Raw genomic sequence first — 22,421 nt, forward strand, 5'->3', positions numbered from 1 at the left:
GAATAGGTGAGGGTTTTACTTTCAAATTGAATATTTCTGATTCAGTTGAACTGATTTCAGGATCATTTCTTTTACAAGGACAGGCTATTTAATTTCTTTTAGCTCTTACTTCTAAGAATAAAGAAAGGCAGACGGCAGTAAATGACTATGCAACGGCTTCATTTGTATGACCTTAGATTGCTTTTGTTGTTGAGTGGAAGGAGGAAAAGCGAAGCTTCCTCCACAGGAATGAAGAACAACAGGTTGAACGTGGAAACACCCTGGCACCTTTTAGTTTTTATTCCTGATGTATACTTGTTTCCCGACATCTTTGTTTCTTACCCTCAATCATTCTGCGGTATCACTGGATTTTCTTTAGTGCCGAATCACATGCTATCTCCCTTTCTACCCAGTGCTCATATTCTGTTTGTTTCCCCGTCCCCTTCTAGTTGTTTCCTGAGTGGAATTTTTAAAGCCAAGGCTGAGTCAGTAGAGATCCATGGGTTGGCCCTTCTCTACAAAGAGGACATATGAAAAGAGAAAAACATTTCCAGGGTTTCTTCCAGAGTGTATGTCTCACTGTGACTTTTTTAATTGTCTGGTTATATTCACCTTGGGCTAGGAAAAGCATAGGCTATAGCTCACGTACTCAACACACACACCGTCCTCAGGAGAGCTTAATTATTTCAGAGAATTGTCTATATTTTTTGAATGAATATAAAGTTGATGGGTGTGTGCAAGAGCATGGCTGTAATGAAAATGATTCACCATAATAAGTCAACAGCAGTGAAAAGAAATGGAGTAGAGTCCCAAATGTAGAGGGCCAACTTATGTCATGAGTTGAATTAATATCAAATAAACCCTAGATATTCAACATGCTGCACTCAGGAAACCTAATAAATCACTGATAGCTGTAGCAGTTTAAAAAAAAAAACCCCACACACTAATACAACACAACAGAAGTACGTTATTGTCTGACTAATGGCAACATCCGCACACATTACACTATGAGGGCTCTATACTAATGAAAAAGTCTCTTTTATCTGGGATTCTGTGAGTAATCCACAGTAGACAAAAGCATGGTGAAGGTAGCTGTACTCAGCACATGAAACCCACAAAATATGAATGATGAAAGGTTTTAAAATCTATCCAGTGAATTCAAAGGCCCCGGGTGACAATATTCTTTAATAAGACGTGTGGAAAATGAGGGTAGCGGTGTATTCTGTTGCATAGTATCATGAAGCATGTGCATCAGAGAGCACAGCCCTGACCTTGATAGGAGTGTAAATGGAGACATGTCTGTTTATTTATTTGTATTCCCATTAGTTTCCTGCACAGCAGGAGCCACTCTGTTTGGTGTCCACAATTTTAATCTAAATGTTGTCATTTCGTACACAACAAGCCAAGAAGCAGCAGAAATCTTTGCAGCTTTACATTTATACTGTTAATAGGGGTGGGGGGAAAAATCGATACTGTGTAGTATCCGGATATTTTGTTTGCTAATAATGTATCGATACAGGGACAGCAGAAATCGATATTTTGTTACAAAAAAGTTTTTGTGGACTGGAACATGCTCTGACTTCACAGCATGTTGATCCTTTTTCTGAGCAAGAATCTTAAAACTTTTTTATTTAATGTAAAATTATATTTTGTTTTAATTTACTTTCAAATTCTTCAGTTGCTGAAGGGGCTGCATAGTTTTCATAAATTGCATAGTTCAGAATAGCTATAATTGTACCAGATGGTTGCATTCAGTTAAGTTGGACTAGACTGTAATACAAACAGTTCAGTTTGTCAACAATAAAACTGACTGAAATAAGAGAAAGACTGAGTGTGAGACTTTGATATTAGATAAAATTAATATTGATAAAGTTTACCTTTATGGACAGAATCTGAATATCGCAAAATATTTAAAAAAAAAATTGCAATAATATCGTATCGTGCGTTAAGTATTGTGATAATATCGTATCGTGGGATGTATGGTGATTCCCACCTCTAACTGTTAACTAAGGCATGTTTGTAGGCATTTCTTAAAAAGTGGAGATTTTAGCTATAATTCCTTTATTATGTGAGGCAGTTGCTCTGAAAGTATGTGGATTTTACTTTTTGCTGTTTGGTTGAGGAATTATTAAATTGAGTAATTAATAGGGGGTTTCCTGCTGGTCAGAAAATAAGGGTTAGGGTTAGGTGTGTAATTTGCTTGGTCATCTTTGTCTCCAGCTTCCCTTGGCTGTGTTGAAAGTACCTTACTCTTCTGAAAGGCCTCCGAGTCCAAATCTGTGTTTTTTCTGGCCATATGTAAAAACAAACTAATTTTTTCAAGGGTTTTTGGTTTATGAATTGAGTAAAATTCCTATACCTCCTACTGTAGCGTAAAATTATGTCTTGGCCTATGCTTCATTGCACTGTTGCGTCTCAGTTTGACATCAAGATTCTTGTTTGTGCTATCAATAATGGTTTGCAAATTAAATGTGAAGGATTGGCAAATTAAATAATGCTCGACACAATGTTTGTTTTCTCTTCCTTCGAGCTCTCTATTAAGAGCCGTGCCAGTCGATGGTGATTGTTATCTGACAATGCCGTATGTCTTAGTTAACTCCTGCAGTAGTGCTCTGCAACAAAGGAAACTAATACACATCTGTGTCACTTTTCCAGCGCTAAAGAGGTGTAAAAAGTGATTTTCTAAACATAATCTCGTTCCTTACTATACCTCTGCATAATATATCTGTCACATTTTCTGTGAAAAATAACAATATGAAGAGATTTTTTTAGGATATAATATTCACATCTGTAATTACAGTGTGGCTTTAAATCTCTGTTTTGTGGGAGATCTAATTTATGTGTCAGTTGCTGCAGAATATTGCCACAGGATATGCCACACAAATTGTAATGCATTATTATCAAACTGAAAGACTGCTTACTTAATGATGGGCAATCTTTAGCATAAAATGCTCTATTTTTTGTTTTTTAAATTTCCCCATAATGGTGCATTTTTTTTATTTTGCTGTGTCTGTTTTGAATAGTTGGTCTGCACTCAGTGTACTCATAGAAAGCATTAACAACATGTCCTAATTAACTTTTAGCTTAGCTATGCAAGGGTTCATATTTGCATACTCTACATGGCCCAAGTTGCTGAGTAGTGCTTTGTTCTTGTTAATTAAATGATATAAAACCTTCCAGCTACACCCCCCCCCCCCCCCCCCACACACAGAGAAACCAAAATTTCAAAAACACAAGCAGATTATGCCTTACATTAAAGGGGGGAATGCCAAGGCCTTCCTTGGCCAGGCGAGAGATATAATCTCTCCGGCGTGTCCTGGGTCTGCCCTAGGGCCTCCTCCCGGTGGGACATGACCAGAACACCTCACCCAGGAGGCGCCCAGGAGGCATCTTTGTCAGATGCCCGTACCACCTCAACTGGCTCCTTTCGATGTGGAGGAGCAGAGCCTCTACTATGAGCCCCTCTTGTATAGCCGAACTCCTCACACTATCTCTAAGGGAGAGGCCAGCCACCCTTCGGAGGAAGCTCATTTCCACTGCTTGTATCTGTGATCTCATTCTTTCGGTCACTACACACAGCCTGTGATCATAGGTGAGGGTAGGGACTTAGCTCGACTGGTAAATTGAGAGCTTCGCTTTTACACTCAGCTCTCTCTTTACCACGATGGACTGATACAGCGTCCGAATCACAGCAGCCATAGCACCAATCCGTCGTCGATCTCCCGCTCCCTTCTCCTGTCACTCATAAACAAGACCCTGAGGTGCTTAACCCCCCACCCCCACCCCCCCACCCCAAAAGCATGCAAAATAACATCATTAAAGTGAAATATACACTCACCGGCCACTTTATTTGATGTACCTTGTTAGTACTTGGTTGGCCCCACTTTTACTTTCAGCATTTCTTTAATTCCATATGACATAGATTCAACAAGGTGCTGGAAACACCTTTATAACAGTGTGGTCATAAAGGTATGGACACGGTCAACAACGATACTCAGGTAGGCGGTGGGGTTTAAACAATGCACAGTTACTACTAAGGGGTCCAAAGTGTGCAAAGAAAACATCCCCTGCACCACACAAAGCAGGGTGCTTTAATTTGTTTGCACACAATTTTGACCCCACCATCTGAATGTCATAGCAGAAATCAAGACTCAGTGCTTATCCAGTCACTCATATTGTCTAATTTTTGGAATTTTAATCCTATTTAATCCTATTGTAGCCTCAGCCTCAGCTCTCTCTTCACCACGACAGAGCGATAGTTCTTAGCTGACCGGAGTGGCACCTGGTGTGATTTTCTGCTGCTGTAGCCCATCTTTGTCAAGGTTTGATAGCTTGTCTGGCACCAACAACAATGCCACCTTCAAAGTGAAAGAAATTACCTTTCTTTCTTATTCTAATGCTCAGTTTGAACTTAGGTAAGCTGTCTTGATAATGTGCACATGTCCAAATGCATTGAGTTGCTGCCATGTGATTGGATAATTAGATTGTTAATTTGCATTAATGAGCAGCTGAACAGGTGTACCAAATAAAGTGGCCAGTGAGTGTACACAATTTAGTGAACACAATTAGTAAAAAGCATTAAAATGTGCCTGTGTTTGTATGTGTGTGTGTGTGTGTGTGTGTGTGCAGTCTTTGCAGCGTGTGTTTGCATGCACGTGTAAACATAATGAATAGACTGACAAACAAAATCTCTGGAAACCAGTTTGTCTTGCAGAACCATGAGATCCATTACACCTGCCAGTGCCGCACCTTATTTATGCTCTATTATCCAAGGTGTGACTGCTTCTCGAAAGAACACACAGCAAATACTCACTATTTGTTTTGCTTTGATTTTCTTGGCTGTATGATAGTGTCTTGTTACTTTTCTTTTGAGGGTGCGCCACTGTCAGTCTGTTATATCTGGTTTTTCAGGAACATCAATTTCTTTTCTTTTTTTCACAAAGTGTCTCATAGGTTAGTGATTTGACTGTAATATACAACAGTATATAGCTTCTCAGACCTATACTCAGAAATCTCTTCAGTGCACACATAAAGAAGGTGTGCAACCAAAATCTTTACCACCATGATCCACCATTCAAGGGTGGTTGGTCTTTACTGTGTTATGAAAAACCCGTCATTTACTGTCTCCAGTTGTTTCATCTGTTATTCTTTAATGTGTTTTAGCAGTGAATTTGAAATGTGATAAAACTGTGCTTAACAGGGCAGACTGTAGGCTCTAGAAATTATTAATGGCAACTACCCAATTTTAATATTGCACAATTTTCCACAATCTGTTGCTATCAGCACAGCTGCACTTCTTACCATCTGCCACCTTAACACGTTTTTGTTTATTTAATTCTAAAGTAGGGGTGTGTGATATGATTTTGGAATGATTGGGACTGAATTCAGGACATCGTGACAACTTTCCTGGTAAAGCAGATCAATCATACCTTTTACTGCATCACAGAAACACAGAACATAAACCAGCAATGTGTTATCAGAGTATTAATACAAAACTATTTCATAATTTTCTTTCTAGACTAAAGCTTGTTAAAAGAAAAGAGCAAGGTTGTATTGTGAAATAGGACCAGGAAGCGTTCAGCAACTATGAAAAGGTAGTTGTGTAAGAGAAGTAGAAGAGCGAGGTGAAAAGTAGTAAGTGCTTATCATAACAAAAATAAGCAACCTTTTGTGCTGTGATGGCTCTACGGAAGAAAAATGCGTCAGGTAGTAAATTATGTCATCATTGGGAAGTGGCTAATGTTGCATGAATTGTGCAGCTAAATTAATAGATAGTCTTAGAGGAATGAACAACAGCATTTTATAGATAGTTCTGTGATAGAGTGCAATGTGATCGAACTGTTTGCATGCAAGTTCTCGTTTCAAACACTTTGCTGTGTTAAGTGACACATGCAAATAATAGTCTACTTCCTCTTTAGGGTCAGTTTTCTGGTTAGCGAAGATTATGCCAGTTGGTGCACTTCTTCATTTTCTACGAGAGGAAAAAAAGAGAGAGAGATGCAATAATTTCTCTGTAGTTTCGTTTTAGAAATGTTTGCTACAATTCTAATAATTTTTTTACATTTTTTAGCTAAGGTTTTGTTTTCCCTATGCCGTTTCTTTTTGATGTTTCTGATGAAGGCAAAGGAAAAAGTAAAGCTCAAAGTTTTGCAGTGAAAAATATCTGTCTTATGATACGTTCTCCCCCTGTGATCGCTTTAAGCCAAGCAGAACATTGCCCTTAAGTGCCGTTGTAGTGACTGTAACCAGACTTTAAACTTGTGTCTTCTCAGGTGCTGAACCCTGCCTGCTCAAACACCGTGACTCCAAACTGACAGACAGGGGAAAAAGTGGACAGATAAACCAATAGGAGGCCAAAGGAGGGTGAGTGAGTAGTCTGTATACTGTACCTCTGTAGGCTGTCTTGAACTCTGTTTCACACTGTAGTTTAAAGTGTTGCTACTGCTATAGTTGGGTGGCTCAGTGTTGACAGTTTAGACCAGTAATTCTGAAAGCAAGACAAGCCCTGTAGCAAAGAGACTGATGCACTGAGCCCCCTGAGGCCAAAACTAAGTCTGTTCGTGTTTTCTGTTACCCTTCTCAAGATTAGTGCTTTCATCAGAGGCTGTTCAAAAGAAATGACGGTTTCATACTTAAGTAATATAGACACGGCTTTATTTTGTGCTGAATTTTACCTAGAAAACAATCAAAGAAGGGATTTTTTTTGGCCAAAAGAGGAAAAGAGACAGATGTTCAGCAACGCTTTGGGAACTATTCGGCAAAAAGAATCCCATCATAAATCTGCTAAATAGAAACAGTTCCCCCATCAGCATACAAAAGGTTTTAAAGAGGGGCCGAATTTGCTTGTGAGTGAACAGATGGAATCCGGTCAAATTCAAGATTTACATCTTAATTGGAATTTTTGTACCTTGTGTGTGTGTGTGTGTGTGTGTGTGTGTGTGTGTGTGTGTGTGTGTGTGTGTGCACGCGCGCACACGCAAGTCTGATTTTGATTTATGGGTACACATAAACGGGTATCACACATTTATGTGTTTTTCCACTTCCCTATAATACATGTATTTTTGCTAGCTTGTACAATATGTTCCCCCAGTTAACAGTCTGTGTACCTACTATGTTGTTAAAACATCTGCTTACTCATCAATGCAATTTATTGATGGGTTGACAGATGTATTTGTTGGCCAACTGTTTACATAATTGACTGACAAAATAAAATTACTAGCAATATGAATTTGCTGCTTTCTTTTTCTTTTCTTTGTTTGTTTGCTTTTTAACCTTCAAACCTGTATACATATACCTGAAGATCTGCTCCTCTGTCTCTGTGTATATCTCATACACTCCTAACCGTCTGTAGAAGTTTTTGTACATTACAACTTATCCTGATATTATCTGAGAAAAATGAGTGCCTCATCTTCATTTGTGGTTTCATTTTCATTGTGGTCTCACACTGACAATGAATTTAAGTTAGACATATTTACTGATCACAGTGGATCAGGGGCTGCGGTCCTAGTGGTTGCCGGGTTCACTCTGCTTTGGTAAACTGCCTACTTATGTATGTAAAGTAGCTTTTATGCAGTTCACCCAGCGGTCTTCCCCACTATCATCTCAGTGGGACTGTTTTGGGGTCTGCGTGTGTGTGTTTATGTGTAAATAATTGATTGCTATAGAGGTTTTAGTGGATTGCTGGTGAGACTGAACCAGGCAAAAGAAAAACACGCTTGACTGCTTTCCTTCACAGTGTGAGTAACATAACTTTACCATGTGTGCTTGCTCGCTGGGATGTTGAGTTGGGGAGCTTGTCAGTGTTCCGTGAGTAGATTTAGTTTGTGTTAATGGTGCTGCAGACATTAGTCCTTAAATCACAAATTAACATCATTTTTGAGCCACACTAAGATGCCACACATACTGTTAGAACCCAACCAATATATTTGATATATTGACTAATATTTGCTATTTGCCAATATCTTCTTATCAACATTTAAATGAAAATATAAAAAGTAAAGACAAGATAGAAGAAAGACCCTTTGACCAAGTGTAGATGTTGCATAGTTTGTCCACACTCTGCAACTTCCCTGTCGAAAAAGACACCACGACCAGCTGATGTAAGCAGGCGTGGAGTATAAACAATTAATTCACGACTTGTTATGACAAAAAAACAAGATTATTTTTAAGCTGATTTGTAATATTATCTTGGTAAAGATTCTTAAAAAACTAAACGTAACACATGTTTATCTGTCGGGTTTTCATGAGAATGAAAATATCGGTCATTATATTGGACTTCGCTATCTTTGGGATTTGTTTTCGTTTTAGGTTTTTGAGTTTAAAGCTATAAGATGATTTAGAATAAATTATGAATAAACCTAAGCATGAACTGTAATAACCAATAAATTAATTGGTTATACATACACAAAGACAATCAAGCATGCTGCCATGTTCATCCCAAATAATCAGACCTTCTTTCTTTAGACTTTTTTTAGCCTGCTGCTTACAACATTCAGTCATTTTTTCCATTTTATATCTCAGCATCAGGGATAGCTGTGGATAGTCATGTTGTCCACAGCTGTCACAAGTCAGACTCAAGGTCAATATAGCATATTGAGGATTTTCAAAAATTTGTTTGTTTTTTTGACTAAAGGGGTAAAAAATAATTTGTTTGTTATTTTCTTTGTTTGTTTTTGCTTTTTAATGTAAACATCAATGTCACTATGACCTTGTAACATTTTGCTGAAAGCAATATCTCAGGAACATGTAGATGAAATTTTATTCTGTTTGCGCACAAACAGTAAACCTAATTTGCTGGTCAAAGGTGAAGACCACGGTTATCTGAATACATATATTATATGAGTAAACGTAAACTGCAGTTTCACTGGTTGGCAGAGGTATACCACAAGGCAGAGAGTTTAGTCTCTGCTTCTTTCTTTATCTTTCTCAGTCTTTTACCAAGGGTCTTTCTCCTATGCTGGCTTGTTCTTCTTTGCCATCCCTTCTTTCTTTCTTTCTTGCCCCTTAGCCGCAGTGTCCTTGAGAAAGCAGTGACTTTGCCGGTGAGTGTAGCAGAGCGCATCACTCTCTCTCTTTCTCTCTCTCTTAGACTCTCTCTCTCTGACTCTAACTCAACACCCTTGCACACAAACGCACCGACACACACAAACATTTGGTGGGTCCATAACACAACTGTTAAGCAGGACCACACTGTAAAAGTCTCTTCCCTTTATACCCCATGAATAATTCATCATCACTAACATTGGCTATATGGCTTTATGCAAATATCGACAAACCTATTGCAGAGGAAAAACGGAGACAGTTTTGTTTTGTATCGAGCCAACCTTTTGCCAATTTACTTCTCTTTCAGGAAAAGATAGTAAATGATCAGCAAACTGCTGATACAACCAAAAGTTGTCATTTGCAGTCAACAGTAATATAAAATGTTGTGATGATGATCAGTAACTGAGCTACTGTTGAATTCGCTTGGTTTCATAATATGACGCTTTACAAAATTGGATTTATTGCTGAAGTTCAATTACTCTTTCTGATGGTTTGTTACCGAATTCTGACAAATTGCCCTCAGTAGATACTGGAGTTTGGCTGCCAGCGTGGAAACACGATGCCTCTGTGCCCTCCCCCTCATTAAAACTGCCCTCCACTAATCTTGGATCATGACAGCCCATTGTTACAGTTTTCCGTAGCTCTTAAAATATGGATGGGGTCTGATTGTCTGCTTGTAAGATGAGATGTGATAGACTCTTGTTGCTGTTTGTTCTCGCTCTCTGTTTTCCATTTGTATTGGGTCACCGCTTTTTCCTGCCGCCTTGCGTGTTTTCTGTAGGGGATCGTGTATCTTGTGGATAAGTAGCTGCAGTCCTATATATGGAACATGAGATTTTCAACTTTATCTGCAATGTTTATTTATCCAATATTTGAGAGTCTGATTTAAATAATATTTACTGCAGTGTAATTTGCATATAGTCTGATTCTTCCTAGCAACATTACATATAGGTTCATTTGAGTAGCTCATGATAGTATCTCATTGCCGCCATGTTATCATTCATTCACTCCTTGTCTACGTGTGTCTTGTTCACACTTCCTTATGTCACACATACGGCTGAAAATGCTTCCGTAGCCATGGTGAGCAATCCCAATGGGAAAAGTTGAGCCTGAATCGCTTTCTCACTCTCTTTCCTTCCTTTGTCTAATGCCTTGGTGCAGTTTAATGCTTTCCCCACATGCGCACACTTGCACACAGATGAGCAGGTCTGAATCTAAAAGCAGAGAAGATGCAGATTTTTGGTCACATGTTGTTTTAATTCATTTGACCAAGAAGTTGTTAAAAAAAAAACAACAGACAGAGCGTGAGGATGGTTTTCTCTGCTGCCTGCTTTGCTTCTTGTTAGCGACCATGACCGTGGTGGCTGGACATTTGGCTGTGAAATACTTGCGCAAGAGTCTGCTTGAGAAAAAGGCTCTTCAACAAAGCGCATTGGACAGATAAACACCTTCACCTGTTGGACCAGCAGGATGTCAGTCTTCTAACTTTATAAATTGTAAAACAGCAGCAGTGCAGCAAAACGACACATTTAAGTTCAAGTGACAAAGCCCTCTAGCAGCAAAAGTAGCCATGACAGAAGGAAAGAAGGAAGTCAGAGTTGTCACAATACTACAGTTTCAAACTCGATACCGACACCCAGGAAAATACTCGGATCTTGATACCATTTTTGCGACAAAAAACAACAAAATCAAGAGGCATGTAAATGTATTCACATATAGCCCTGTTTATTTCCAGTGCTTCTGGTGATTTAGAACCGTATTTGTGGTGTTGATAAACTAGAGTTGTTAAGCTCGGCTGCCACTCTTTCAGTATAGTGCTGTTAGACTTTTCTCACCTTCAAGGGGATTTTTTTTAGGCGCACATGCAAAAAAAACATGTTATCTTGTAAAATTAGCACCGTCTGTTAATGTTACAGACAGCCAGGACTGGCAATGTTTGCTGCCTAGCTCCGACACTAACATTATTCATTACTGTTTTATTGTTAGTCACAGCTACTAGATCAGGGATGTCAAATATTACGTCCAGGGGCCAGAATCGACCCGGCAAAGACTCCAATCTGGCTTGCTGGAAGGCTTTGGAAAATGTGGGAAGAAGAACTCTATTTTTGGACTTTTAACTTCATTTTCACAAGTTTTGGAGCTTTTCCTTCACCAAAGTAATTAAATTATAGATAAATCTGTAATTCTCCACATTACTTCTTGCAATTTAAGCCCAAAGTCATCCTGACAGACTTCTTTAATTTACTACAGCAGCATTTCTTTATCTCTGCGTTATATTAAGATATCTCATTGATTAAATGCACAGTTAAACTTTTTACACTGACAGAATGGGAAGTATCATCAGTCTGGCCCACATAAAGTCAAAGTGGGGTCTATGTGGCCTGTGATATAAGTTTGACATTCCCGTGCTAGATACTGCTTTAATAATAACTTAATGGACAGCTATAATTGCTAATAGTTAAATGGTTAACGTTGGTGTGTGCCGAGTTAATATTTATAATAACTGTTTAATACAGTATGCCAATGCTGTTGAAACAGGAACTTTATTGACTTCTCATGATTCCTCATAAAGCTGAGCTGTCAGTCTTCAAGATGCATGCCAAGTTTGTTGTGCTACTGCTCACGCGTTCAGCTGCTAGTGGGGAAGGGGCTGTGTGCCTGCCTGTCCTGCTGCAGTGCTTTATGAAGTTGTGTGAAGTTGGAGGAGGAGAAGACTGCACTGTTCTTATGAATACTGTTGCAATCATTTTTAATATCTATTAGTATCTGAGTATTAATGTTGTTTTGCACTTCTCAGTAAATATGGGGCCTACGGTACCTTTGCAATTAAAAAATGATCATGTGCTGTCACATTTTCAGAGTTTTGGTATTGAAAGGTACAGTTAGTGTCCGTCCTGTTGACATCCCTAGTTTTTATTGTGAACTTTTGAGTACAGATGTGTCAGGATACCGACTTCAGTCCAAGGGGGCACTGTTCCTTTCCTGTTCTTTTTTTTCTGCTTAACTGTGACCATGATAATACTGTAACCTTAGTCAACTGCTTCTTTATTTTAATCAGTACAGTGAAGATAATTTCGCCCCGATGACTTGGTGGTGATTGACTTCCATTTTGCAGGCATCCAAAGCATAATTGGTGTTTTTTGATGATTTTGTGTTTTCTTTTAGGAACTATTGAAATTATTATCAGGCCCAAATTAGGAACACATGCAGTTATGCATGAGCAACGATAAATGTCAAGTCAGTAGAGGTTTGTTATTTTATTTACTCTGTGACATATGTTAATCAAGAAAGCCAGTGATCAGACACACATACACAAGGCTAGAGAGTCGATTTCTTGCTTTATGAGAGAGACCCAACTTGGGTTTAAAAATAACTAGAATATTCCTTTCATTTTAAAGTGTTAATCTTATATGGATATATCATCAGATTAGATATAAGATAATCAGATAATTTAAAAGATGGGTCAATCATAATTCATGCTAAATTGTTTTTAATTATTCATCAATAGTCCCTGTGGCTTGCATGCACACACACACACACACACACACACACACACACACACACACACACACACTGTAAACCTTTTCTGTTTCCCTCATTCTGTATATTTCTATCTTTTCCCCGTCTTATCTTCTCATTTCTAACCTCCCTTCTGGTCACACTCTGCCCCCATCAAGTCCCACCCTTCCTTTCCTTTCTCTCTCTTCCTGTTCCTTCCTCTCGCCTCTGAGTCCCACCGTCTTCTCCCCTGAGTCGGAGAGACAGACAGGAAGGAAGTGTGTAATGAGACAGCCATATCGAGCACACAGCCCAAATTGACCTGCAATGAATGGAGGCACTGATCAGATGCTGCTAAAGCAGTGCAGATTAACAAGCAAGGGGGATGGGAGAGAAAATGAAGCTCCCTAATGTGGCACACGTTTTAGGAATACTATCAGACATGCATAAACCGGTTTTTTTAGGTAACAGGAATATATGTGTTCACACAGGGCCTCTGGTATCTGTTATTATTTAAGAATGAATGTGCTTTTTTCTTGTTTGTAGTTTTACTGAAATCAATAGTTGGTCACTTCATCTGAAAGGTAAAGCAATCTGCATTCAAGACACTGTTTTCTCTGCAGTATGAACACAAGACAGAGAGGAAATAGCTTCAGAGTGAAAATGAGAAAAACAATGACAAGCAAGAGAACGAATGGCAGGACACACTCCTATTACTCTTATTATTGTCAGAAGTGTTACTTTATATCCTTGCTGGATATGAAAATACTGGATGTGATTTAGCTTTTGTAGTAAATCTTGCTAATCTGCTCATCTGTCTCCACTCGCCACACTACTGATTTTATTAATGAAAATGGAACGATAGAGGGAGAGTGGACATATTACCACTAACAGTTCTTTGTGGTTGTGTGTGTGTCTGTGTGTGTGTGTGCCTTCTAGTTTGTCCAGTGTATCACAGTAGAAGACCATTAGGGGATTACTTCACATCTGGATAACCCTAGCTGTTCTAATGAGTTCACGACTGCAGTATGCATTTCATAATTTGGATGGTTTTAACAACATTACATATTAAATCATTTCTGGCCTCAATTCTGCCCAGATCATTTTTAATATTTAAGCCCAGTGAAAAACCCAGTTTTGGTGTAAAAAAGTTATTGTGAGGATTTACTAAATATGTGCACTGGCAGTTTTTTGACTGAAAGGTGTGGACACGGACATTTTTGTGCCTGGCCGTATTGCCAACGTGTTTGATTTTCCGAGCACAACATTTGGAGTAAATCACAAACATCATTTACGAAGGTTTTCAGCAAGTAGTTCACTAAAACCATAGCTTATGTTTGTGTCTGATGTGGGGATGATAGTTGCTGGCAGAAGTGCTGATATATTTGGAATTCCAGATGAAATTGTTGTCAGAATGTCCACCTAATAGCACCGGTGGATTGCCCAAAACTGTGTGTTCAATACCAAGTCTATGCCTCTGCTCTGTCACACTTCACTGACTCATCACCCCAAATGTTTAGGGCTTTGCAAGTCATATTTATGGTGTTCAAACATACTGGTATTTTGATGAAGTAGAGCAGAACTCAGAGAACTGAGCTTAACGTAGGGTGTCAGAGGGAAATGAAGAATCGCAGTACAAGGCACATGGAAGGATTTGTCTTTTAGTGGTTATTACAGTCAGCCAAGCTACTTTTTTAGCTTACAGAGTATCAGGTTTTTTGACACATTTCTAAACATAAATCGATCCATAATGACAATGCCAAGCACACAAGAGCATCAGCATCTCACCAAAACTCTTTCAAGGATTTTCCTTCTTTATTATGAATGTATGGAAGTTTTTTTCTGATCGGGTTATCTCAAAGTGTAATTTTTATCTCCAAATTTCATCTCAATAGTTCAACATTTTAAGATAATCTGAAATTTTAATACCTACAGCCTCACATCACATAAAGGAAAGAAAAAAAACAAGTGCATAGCATGCATTTTTCCACACTTGGCACAGTAACTTTAACTTGAGTACCTTAAGGATGGTTTAGAATTCTGAAGTTAACAATATTTGATGTTTTTCTGCACATCATACAACTCAACTAACACAGATTTTAAGAGGAATAGTCTATAATGAAGTAGTCTTTCTTGGGATAAATCCCCCTCCTGAGGTGTCAGATTTATCCAGAGAACGTTTCTCTCACCCTACAAGACCTCGTGCAGTATAGAGTCTGGCTTTATGTCAAACATGTGTTTATTCTCCTTCAGCTGCCTCACATTGACATGAAATGCCCAACTGGGTTCATAGGGAAACAGGAAACATGAAACCTACTCTTACATTGTAAGATACCATCTAAAATGTGTTTTTTACATGGTATTTTGCAGTGTTGCATGGTGCATTGTGTTATTACTGAAATGAAGTGGCTGCATGTGATTTTGTGAATTAGCACATTGCTAGTAGATTAGCTAGAGAACTTTCCACTCCCACCGGCGTATGTTTCCGATTGCGACATCTTGCTAATTTGCCCTGGTTAGTTGATCTGGCACTTTGATCTGTGACCCATTTTTTTGGCTTTGGCCTTACCTGGATCTTTGCCAGCCTAGTTCCAGGTAAACATGAATAAAGTGCAGTTGTAGAATGTATGATAAAGTCCTTTAGGATTAAAAGATATTGGATTTGAAGTTGTTAATGGAATGTCAAAGTGGTAATAGCAGCAATAATCCTATTTTTTCCCCCCAACTCCTTTGTAACAGTGGTTTATTTTATGTAATTTTTGTGCTCTATATCAAGGAATTTAACTGACTTAATCACCAAAGCATTAGTTGTTGGGCGTGGGTTCTAGTTTCATGTAACCTTGATTCAAAAATCTTTTATATTTTGCTAATTAGCTGTTTGTTGGCGATACCCAGCCTTTTTATTGGTTTCTGGTGCATTTATATATTTTACTGGGCACATCAGTGCTTCACGTTATTTTTTTAACCCTTTAGCAGCAGTAATGTGTGTTTATAACCAGTCGCACATGCACGGACCTGCTCAGGCACACACAAGCAAAGTGGTGGGTGGCACGACAGCTTTGTGTGTTGGCAAACATGAGCTTAGCAGTGAAGATCCTTTCAAGCAGGATTAAGCTGCTAAGTGTCAATGGAATAGACAAGTAGGCCAAAGACCACGAAGATATCACTTACACTGCAACAATCAGTGTCAGTGGGTCTGTGTATGTGTGTAGTCATATGTAAAATAGACAGGAAGTGTAAGTGTGGCAGATTATTTGTGGAAAAACACAGGAGAACATCAACAGGACACACACACAGTATGCACATTCACAAGTCCTCTCACACTAGAGGCCTGGCAGGACCATCTGTTCCTGCTGAAATCAGCACAGCAGGAGCCTACCAGTGTGCACACACACACACACAGAACACACTATATCACACACACACGGTTGCAGCATGCTTCAGTTCTGGCATAGTGATAGTCTATTTATTCCCCACACTGACGCAGGACAGTACTCATACAGTTGAGTTGAGTAAGTTGATGTGGATATACAAATACATACTATACGTATCAGATATACAGTAAATATATCTGTCTGTAGTTTTACACATATATGGAGAGATTGAGAGATAAACGGCTAGACAGACAGGTAGATGGTCTGACCTACCGTCAGCAGGAACTGCATACGCGTTCAGCTTTCTCCATTTTAATAATCGACCGAGGGGACTAACACTCCCCTGTCAATGTTATCTATTTCCCTTGCAAAGGCAACATCAGCATTTTTTATGCTTTCTCCCATCTCATCAGCACTTTGCTCTGACCTATCCTGCCCTGCACCTGGACACAGTCAAGGAAGAACTACGGTGTAGTCATTTATAGATCCCTGTAGGGTAACTGAACACTATCATTCTTCAAGAGAAGCAGTAAATGCATATTTTTGCAGCCTACAATTTCAGATCGCAAAAAAGTCATCACCCAATAATAAGGGGTGAAGGAATCAAAATGGTAACTAAAGGGTCATATGTGTCCTTAGAAATCAATTAATGGGTTCAAAAAGTTTGACCTTGCCTTGTCTTATTTATTCTGCAAATTGAAAGATCGATTTTAGTCAATAAAGTGATGTATCATAAATTATCTGTCTCTCTCAATTCTTTTTTGCAAGGTCCTTGCAAAAGAGAATACTTTAGGTATGGTTTGTTTTGGTCTTTAATAACTTCTCAGGTGGAATTAGTTACAAATGGTTAATAACTGAACTGTTAAACGGTGGTATTAGCATCTGCGCATTTTACTCGTCATATCAGCAGGATGAATAATTAACAATGAAAACACCAATTTATATTGCGCAATTAAAAAAAGATCACATGCATCACATTTTAAAATTGTTTCTGGTACTAAATTGATTTTCTGGATATAATATTAATTTTATATTGTGCAAATATTAATAATGATCTTGAAAGACATAATAAATAAACATGAACCAGTAAAGGCTGCATGTGAGGATACTAAATATACCAAGAATACTGAGACTGAGACTGAAAAAGAACTGAAGAAAAACAGCAGCCAACATAGAAGAGGAGAAGAAAAGCTCTGGTAAAATGAACAGATCAGGTGAAATCAGCAGGGAATTCAGAAAATCAGGCGAGTTAGTAGGTGAAGTAATTGTTTGTGTATCCATGACTATTTGTATGTGTGCTTTGTGTGTCTAGTAAACGTGTCATTTAGATGACTTACAACAGGGGTCCCCAATCCCAGTCCACGAGGGCCGGTGTCCCTGCAAGTTTTAGGTCTCACCCTGCCCTGAGTCAACATACCTGAATCAAATGATTAGTTCATAACCAGGCCTCTGGAGAACTTCAAGACATGTTGAGAACGTATTTTCTCCATTTAAATCAGCTGTGATGGATCAAGGGCACATCTAAAACCTGCAGGCCCTCATGGACTGGGATTGGGGACCCCTGACTTACAACATGGGTTGTAAGTCAATACATGTCAATAAACATTTACCTCAATATGTTTGCTAGTCTGCCATTTCTGAAAATACAAATGTTAAAACTCTTTTCATTAAAATCAAATAAAACAATTAAAGGTTTAGTCTACAAATTAATTTCCTTGGAAAATAATATCACAACAATTCGATGGAAGTATAAAACCAACACCCACCAAACATTTGATTAGAGTCTAGTTGAAAGTAGCTGTGGCACAATGATTCTCAGGTGTAAAACTAATCTTAATAAAATACTGTGCACTGTACAGTGCTCTCCATTTTGGTGACTGGATTGAGGGTCATAGTATTACTGGGTTCCTCCTTGGCACTGTTTCCATGCTGCAATTTGCAGTTGGCATGACTCTTAATTACACTCAATGTGAAGTTCCCAAAGTTAGCAGTGTGATTTGAATGGAATTGACAAGAAGAAAAAAAAGACCGTGTCCAATCACAGACACAACACCTGCCAAAAGTACATATAAAAGTATTATATGTTATTTCCTAGTACAGCAAGTGTCCCCAGCAGTTCCAATTTAATGGATTACTATAATCATGTTACAGTTTCTGCAAAACAGCAATATAACACAGTGCTAAATTCACTAATTGCATAAACAGTTGTGTCATTACTGAGATTACATAATTTATTGAATTATCTGTACAATTAACAGATAGAAAAAGAATCAAAACATACCCTTTTCCTCCAACACTTCAATAATAGCAGAGCTATAATAATTAAGGAGTGGATGTATACATTAATTGTTATTACACGAAAGGTCAAGAACACAGCTGCCAGAAATGACAATCCACTCCTCCTAACAAAACATCGACTCAAAGATAAAACAAAGCTAGTAGCGACAAACCCCAGACCCACTGGGATGTGTGTGACTGTAGCCGAGCAGCTGCTAATAAAAGCAGTGATGAGCAGTGAGTCTCATAGCATAACTGTTTCTACAATAAAATCTAGCTTTCATAAGCTTTGCTGTCGGCTAAATAAGTAAAGGGAAGTATGTGTATGTGTCAACTGTGCCAGTTTGTGGACAGTTTCTTTCCTGTGACAGTGCATCTCAGTCCAAGTGGATCCTAATGAAAAAGTCTGTAACTAGTAGTGCAATTAACTCATTTCTTTAGGGGAGTAAATTAGTAAGAACACCATTGCTGTTTGTTTTTTTCAAAATAATATCTAATAGATTAGCATTTGGAGTAATAACCCCAACATTCACCAGAACCACAGTTTGCTATGATGACAAAGTCACACACATACTCACACACAAGGTGAAAACAACAGCAGCAAAAAGGACCTGTCAGTGAAGAAAGTCTTGATTATCTGTCTAGTGGACAGACTGTGCAATGTTAATGAGTGGTTGAAGGTTGTTTCTCCCACTGATAGATGGTAAAAAAGAAAACGCAAAAGCAACCAGTTGACATGTCTGCAGAGCACGATGATCGCACCCTCCACAGTAGCACCAATAAACCTTCTCTAGTCATAATGAAGACAATGGGCCTAAATAAAGAGGGTTTCCTTTGAAGTGTCTTTCATCCCATGTATGTGTTTTTTTGGTATATCAAAGGAACATTAATTTTCCTGAAGTGTGACAGTTTTTGCATCCTGGTTTCTGTCGCTGTCCTTTTCTTCATCTCTTCTTTTTAAATGCACACAGCACAAAATGCAACGTCATGTCTGAGAAGGAAATCATCGAGTGTTTATAGAAGGAAACTCATAGTTCATTATGGGAAGGAGAATCTCCTATAGCCTGAGGCTGAATGCTGTTTACTTGAGCTATTTAGTCTTTGTCTAAGCATCATTCTTTGTTGACATATTCATAATGCTTCCAGTGGTTGTTTGCCTTGATGACTTTAAACCATACACCTGGCAGGTTGTCCTTACCATTCTGTACTTTAAAAGTCAACAATCACAGCAATCAACAAATCTTTGTTCACAGAGATTTTATTGTAGCAGTAAAATAAGGCCCTCAGCTCTGACTTATACAGGCCTGATTATATTTGAGTTAATACTTCGATTTTGGTCAGCATATTTGAAGAATCAACTTATAGTCATTCTATACTCTAATCTGCTGTGTGAGATATGAAGGTATTAAAGATGCTTTCTCGAGAGAATAAAGATAAGAAGTAATCCAATGAACTTGGGAAATCAAAATAATTTATTCAAGAAATTAGATGCTAAGGTTGGAGGTGGAACATAAATTGAAAAAAAGGACATCAAAATTCAGATGTGCATTTTTATGTTTTTAGAAAGACAACACACTCATTAGTGTCTCCTTTGAGCATGCCACCGCTTCTCTATGTTATCTCCTTTGCTGTCAAAAACCCCCTTCCCTCTTCTCTACCACAGCTCTCCATGTGCATCTCACTGTCACGCTTTCTGTGTTTCTGTCTGTCCATTTGTGTCTGGATCTATCTGCCCTGCTGTCTCACTGCAGTCGAGAAATAGACCGAGTAAACAGACGTCTCAGTGAGCTAGCACCTATTTACACTGTGCATGCTTCATCTCAACAAAGGTGCTTAGAGACATGGCTTTGGTGCGTGATTCTGAATTTATTCTGAATATTATGCACCGCCTGGACCCACGTCTTGCGCTATTTTTGTGTGCTGGTTTCTGTGTGGCATGTTTGTCTAACTAATTAACACACGCATTTGCAGATGTTTTCCCAGATGCAAACATTATGGCATCAGTCACCCTCGAGATATCCACACATCAATAATGATATAACACACTGGCTATTCAGGTACCCGAGCAGCCTTTCAGGTGTTTGAGTGCCTGTGTACCTGTTTTATTTAAAGGAGATATGTGGGAAACCGTGTTGGTGAGGAAAGTATTCATGAGACCTAAAATACTACGCCTTGCAAATAGTTATGGGAGAGAAAAATCAACAGTTTAACTTAAAATAACGTAGTCTTAGCTTCCAGAAACACCATTCTTATTTATACCTGCTCATTTTCCCAAAGAGATTAGCCTGATTGCAGGTCTGCCTTACTGGAGTTTATGTGTTTGTTTAGAAAAAAAGGGTATGACAAGCAACAGCAATCTTCCTACATTAAGTTGTAGCTTTTTCTCATACCGTGCAGCATCTTTTATCTCACAAATGCATAGATTAATCTCAAAACCGTCAATTCAAGTTAGCAATCTGATAATCAGATGCACTTGATTAATTGATCATCAGCAAGTGTGAGCACCTCTTTAAAAGCAGATTGTTTTTGTCAGTTTGCTGGTCTGAAGCATTCAGGTGTGTGTCAAGGGCAAAGGTCATCAGGAGTGATTTTTAAAAAGTTGCTGCCCATCAGTCTGGGAAGTGTTGTGAGATCATTTCCAAACAGTTTGATGTCCACCGTTCTACAGTGACAAAGATTATTTACAAAAACAAAAAATTCAAGACAACCCAAGGTCAGATCATGCGATGCTCAGAGAAATTGAAAAAAAAACCTAAGAGCTACATCTCAGACTCTACAGTTCTCAGTTAACATGGTAAATGTTAAAGTCATGCACTCAAAACAATGTGAGAGACTGATATATAGGGATGGGAAGTGATAAGAATTCAGCGATTCCAGTCCAATTATTGATATCATTTAATGATTCAATTCCTTATTCATTCTGTTATGGATTCTCATTGGGTTCTCACTGGCTCGTCTTTGAGTGTCACCAACATCGCTAAGCAGTATATCTTAGATATTCCTATTATTTGTTCATGTTAGAGGTATTTCTGAACTTTTTGTTGTGATTAGTGTTGGGGTCGTTACTCAAAAAATAATGTATTACACATATTACACAAAACATTAAATAGACTACGCGTTACATTCCCATCCCTAATCATATAGTCATACAAAATATGATTACTTTATTTTAATTCACATCTAATGCTGCTAGATGTAGTTCTACAAGCTATTGGATCATGGGATATAGTTAGCTACAGTATATACTGCTTCTGCAGCTTTTCTATTTCTGATAAATAAATATTGACATGTTTAATATTTCATCTGTTGTACATTTGAGGTTCTGTTTAACTGATTTCAAGAAATAGGTGATTTTTTGTTCATGCCTTGATATGTAAAATCTTGGAATTGAAAGTCGGCATACTTTCTTTTTACTAATAGCTCTCATCGTTTGAGGACGTCCCCAGCTGGCACTGGCACCGGCAGCGTTCAATCAGAACTCTAAATTTATTTAATGAAAGCGGAGAGACGAGCCAGGGCTTTACTTGAAGAATGCAACGCTCCCTAATGCTGATATTATATTTAAAAACTATATTTTTAAAGGTAAAGAGTGGACAAGAAAGACAGCAGAGGAAGACATGCAGCAAAGGCACCGCAACTTCTTTACTTATAGTCGCATGTTTTTCATGTCGAATCAGTAATCTAGGAGTTCTCTGCAACTTTCTCAACATAAGCAAAATGCACTTTTCTCATTTCAAAATATTTGTTGACAACAAAACATTTGTTTGTTTTGTAATATATGCTAATATCTACTCAGATATCAGACAGAATTGTCAGCTGGTTCCACTCAGTTTCCATCATCAGTGTCACATTAGCTCCACTTTAACTGATTTCCATGGGGGAGATCATTCAAATTCCCCTAAATAATCACTAGAGACCCACTTATCTGCCTGATGTTAACATCATTTTAGGTCGACATTGATGGCTAAAAACCCCCACTAACTGGTTTGGCTGGGTTCTAAGAATTAAAGCAGAGTGAAGTAAAAATAGTGGTGTGGGTTTCTCTATATGTTGAATAGTTACCACGACATGTGTGTCCCCAAAACACTGGCTGTTTAAAATATCTGTCTTTGGTCACAGAGCTAGATGACGCTTTAGAACAGCTTGAAAATTGCATTGATCCTGTCCCTATCGCAGATTAGCTGATCGTTGTCCTCCCGTAGAGCTCGTTGGACCAATATTGTTAAAAATGCCAGAAATATCAAATATCAA

At 38.4% G+C, this 22,421-nt stretch overlaps 1 protein-coding gene across 1 annotated transcript in view; it reads left to right on the plus strand.

Annotated features, from left to right (window-relative positions):
• The first annotated feature begins 3,810 nt into the window (after positions 1–3,810).
• LOC102292598 (spermatid perinuclear RNA binding protein) overlaps positions 3,811–22,421 on the plus strand; it is a 66,497-nt gene continuing 47,886 nt past the window's right edge. The window contains exon 1 of the mRNA XM_042224807.1: positions 3,811–6,342. The gene's annotated coding sequence lies outside the window, so the exon portion shown is untranslated. The remainder of the gene's footprint in view (positions 6,343–22,421) is intronic.

The sequence above is a fragment of the Haplochromis burtoni genome, unplaced genomic scaffold (genome assembly GCF_018398535.1).
Source record: "Haplochromis burtoni strain Fernald_Lab_line unplaced genomic scaffold, NCSU_Asbu1 Contig_151, whole genome shotgun sequence".
In the NCBI taxonomy this organism is placed as follows: Eukaryota; Metazoa; Chordata; class Actinopteri; order Cichliformes; family Cichlidae; genus Haplochromis; species Haplochromis burtoni.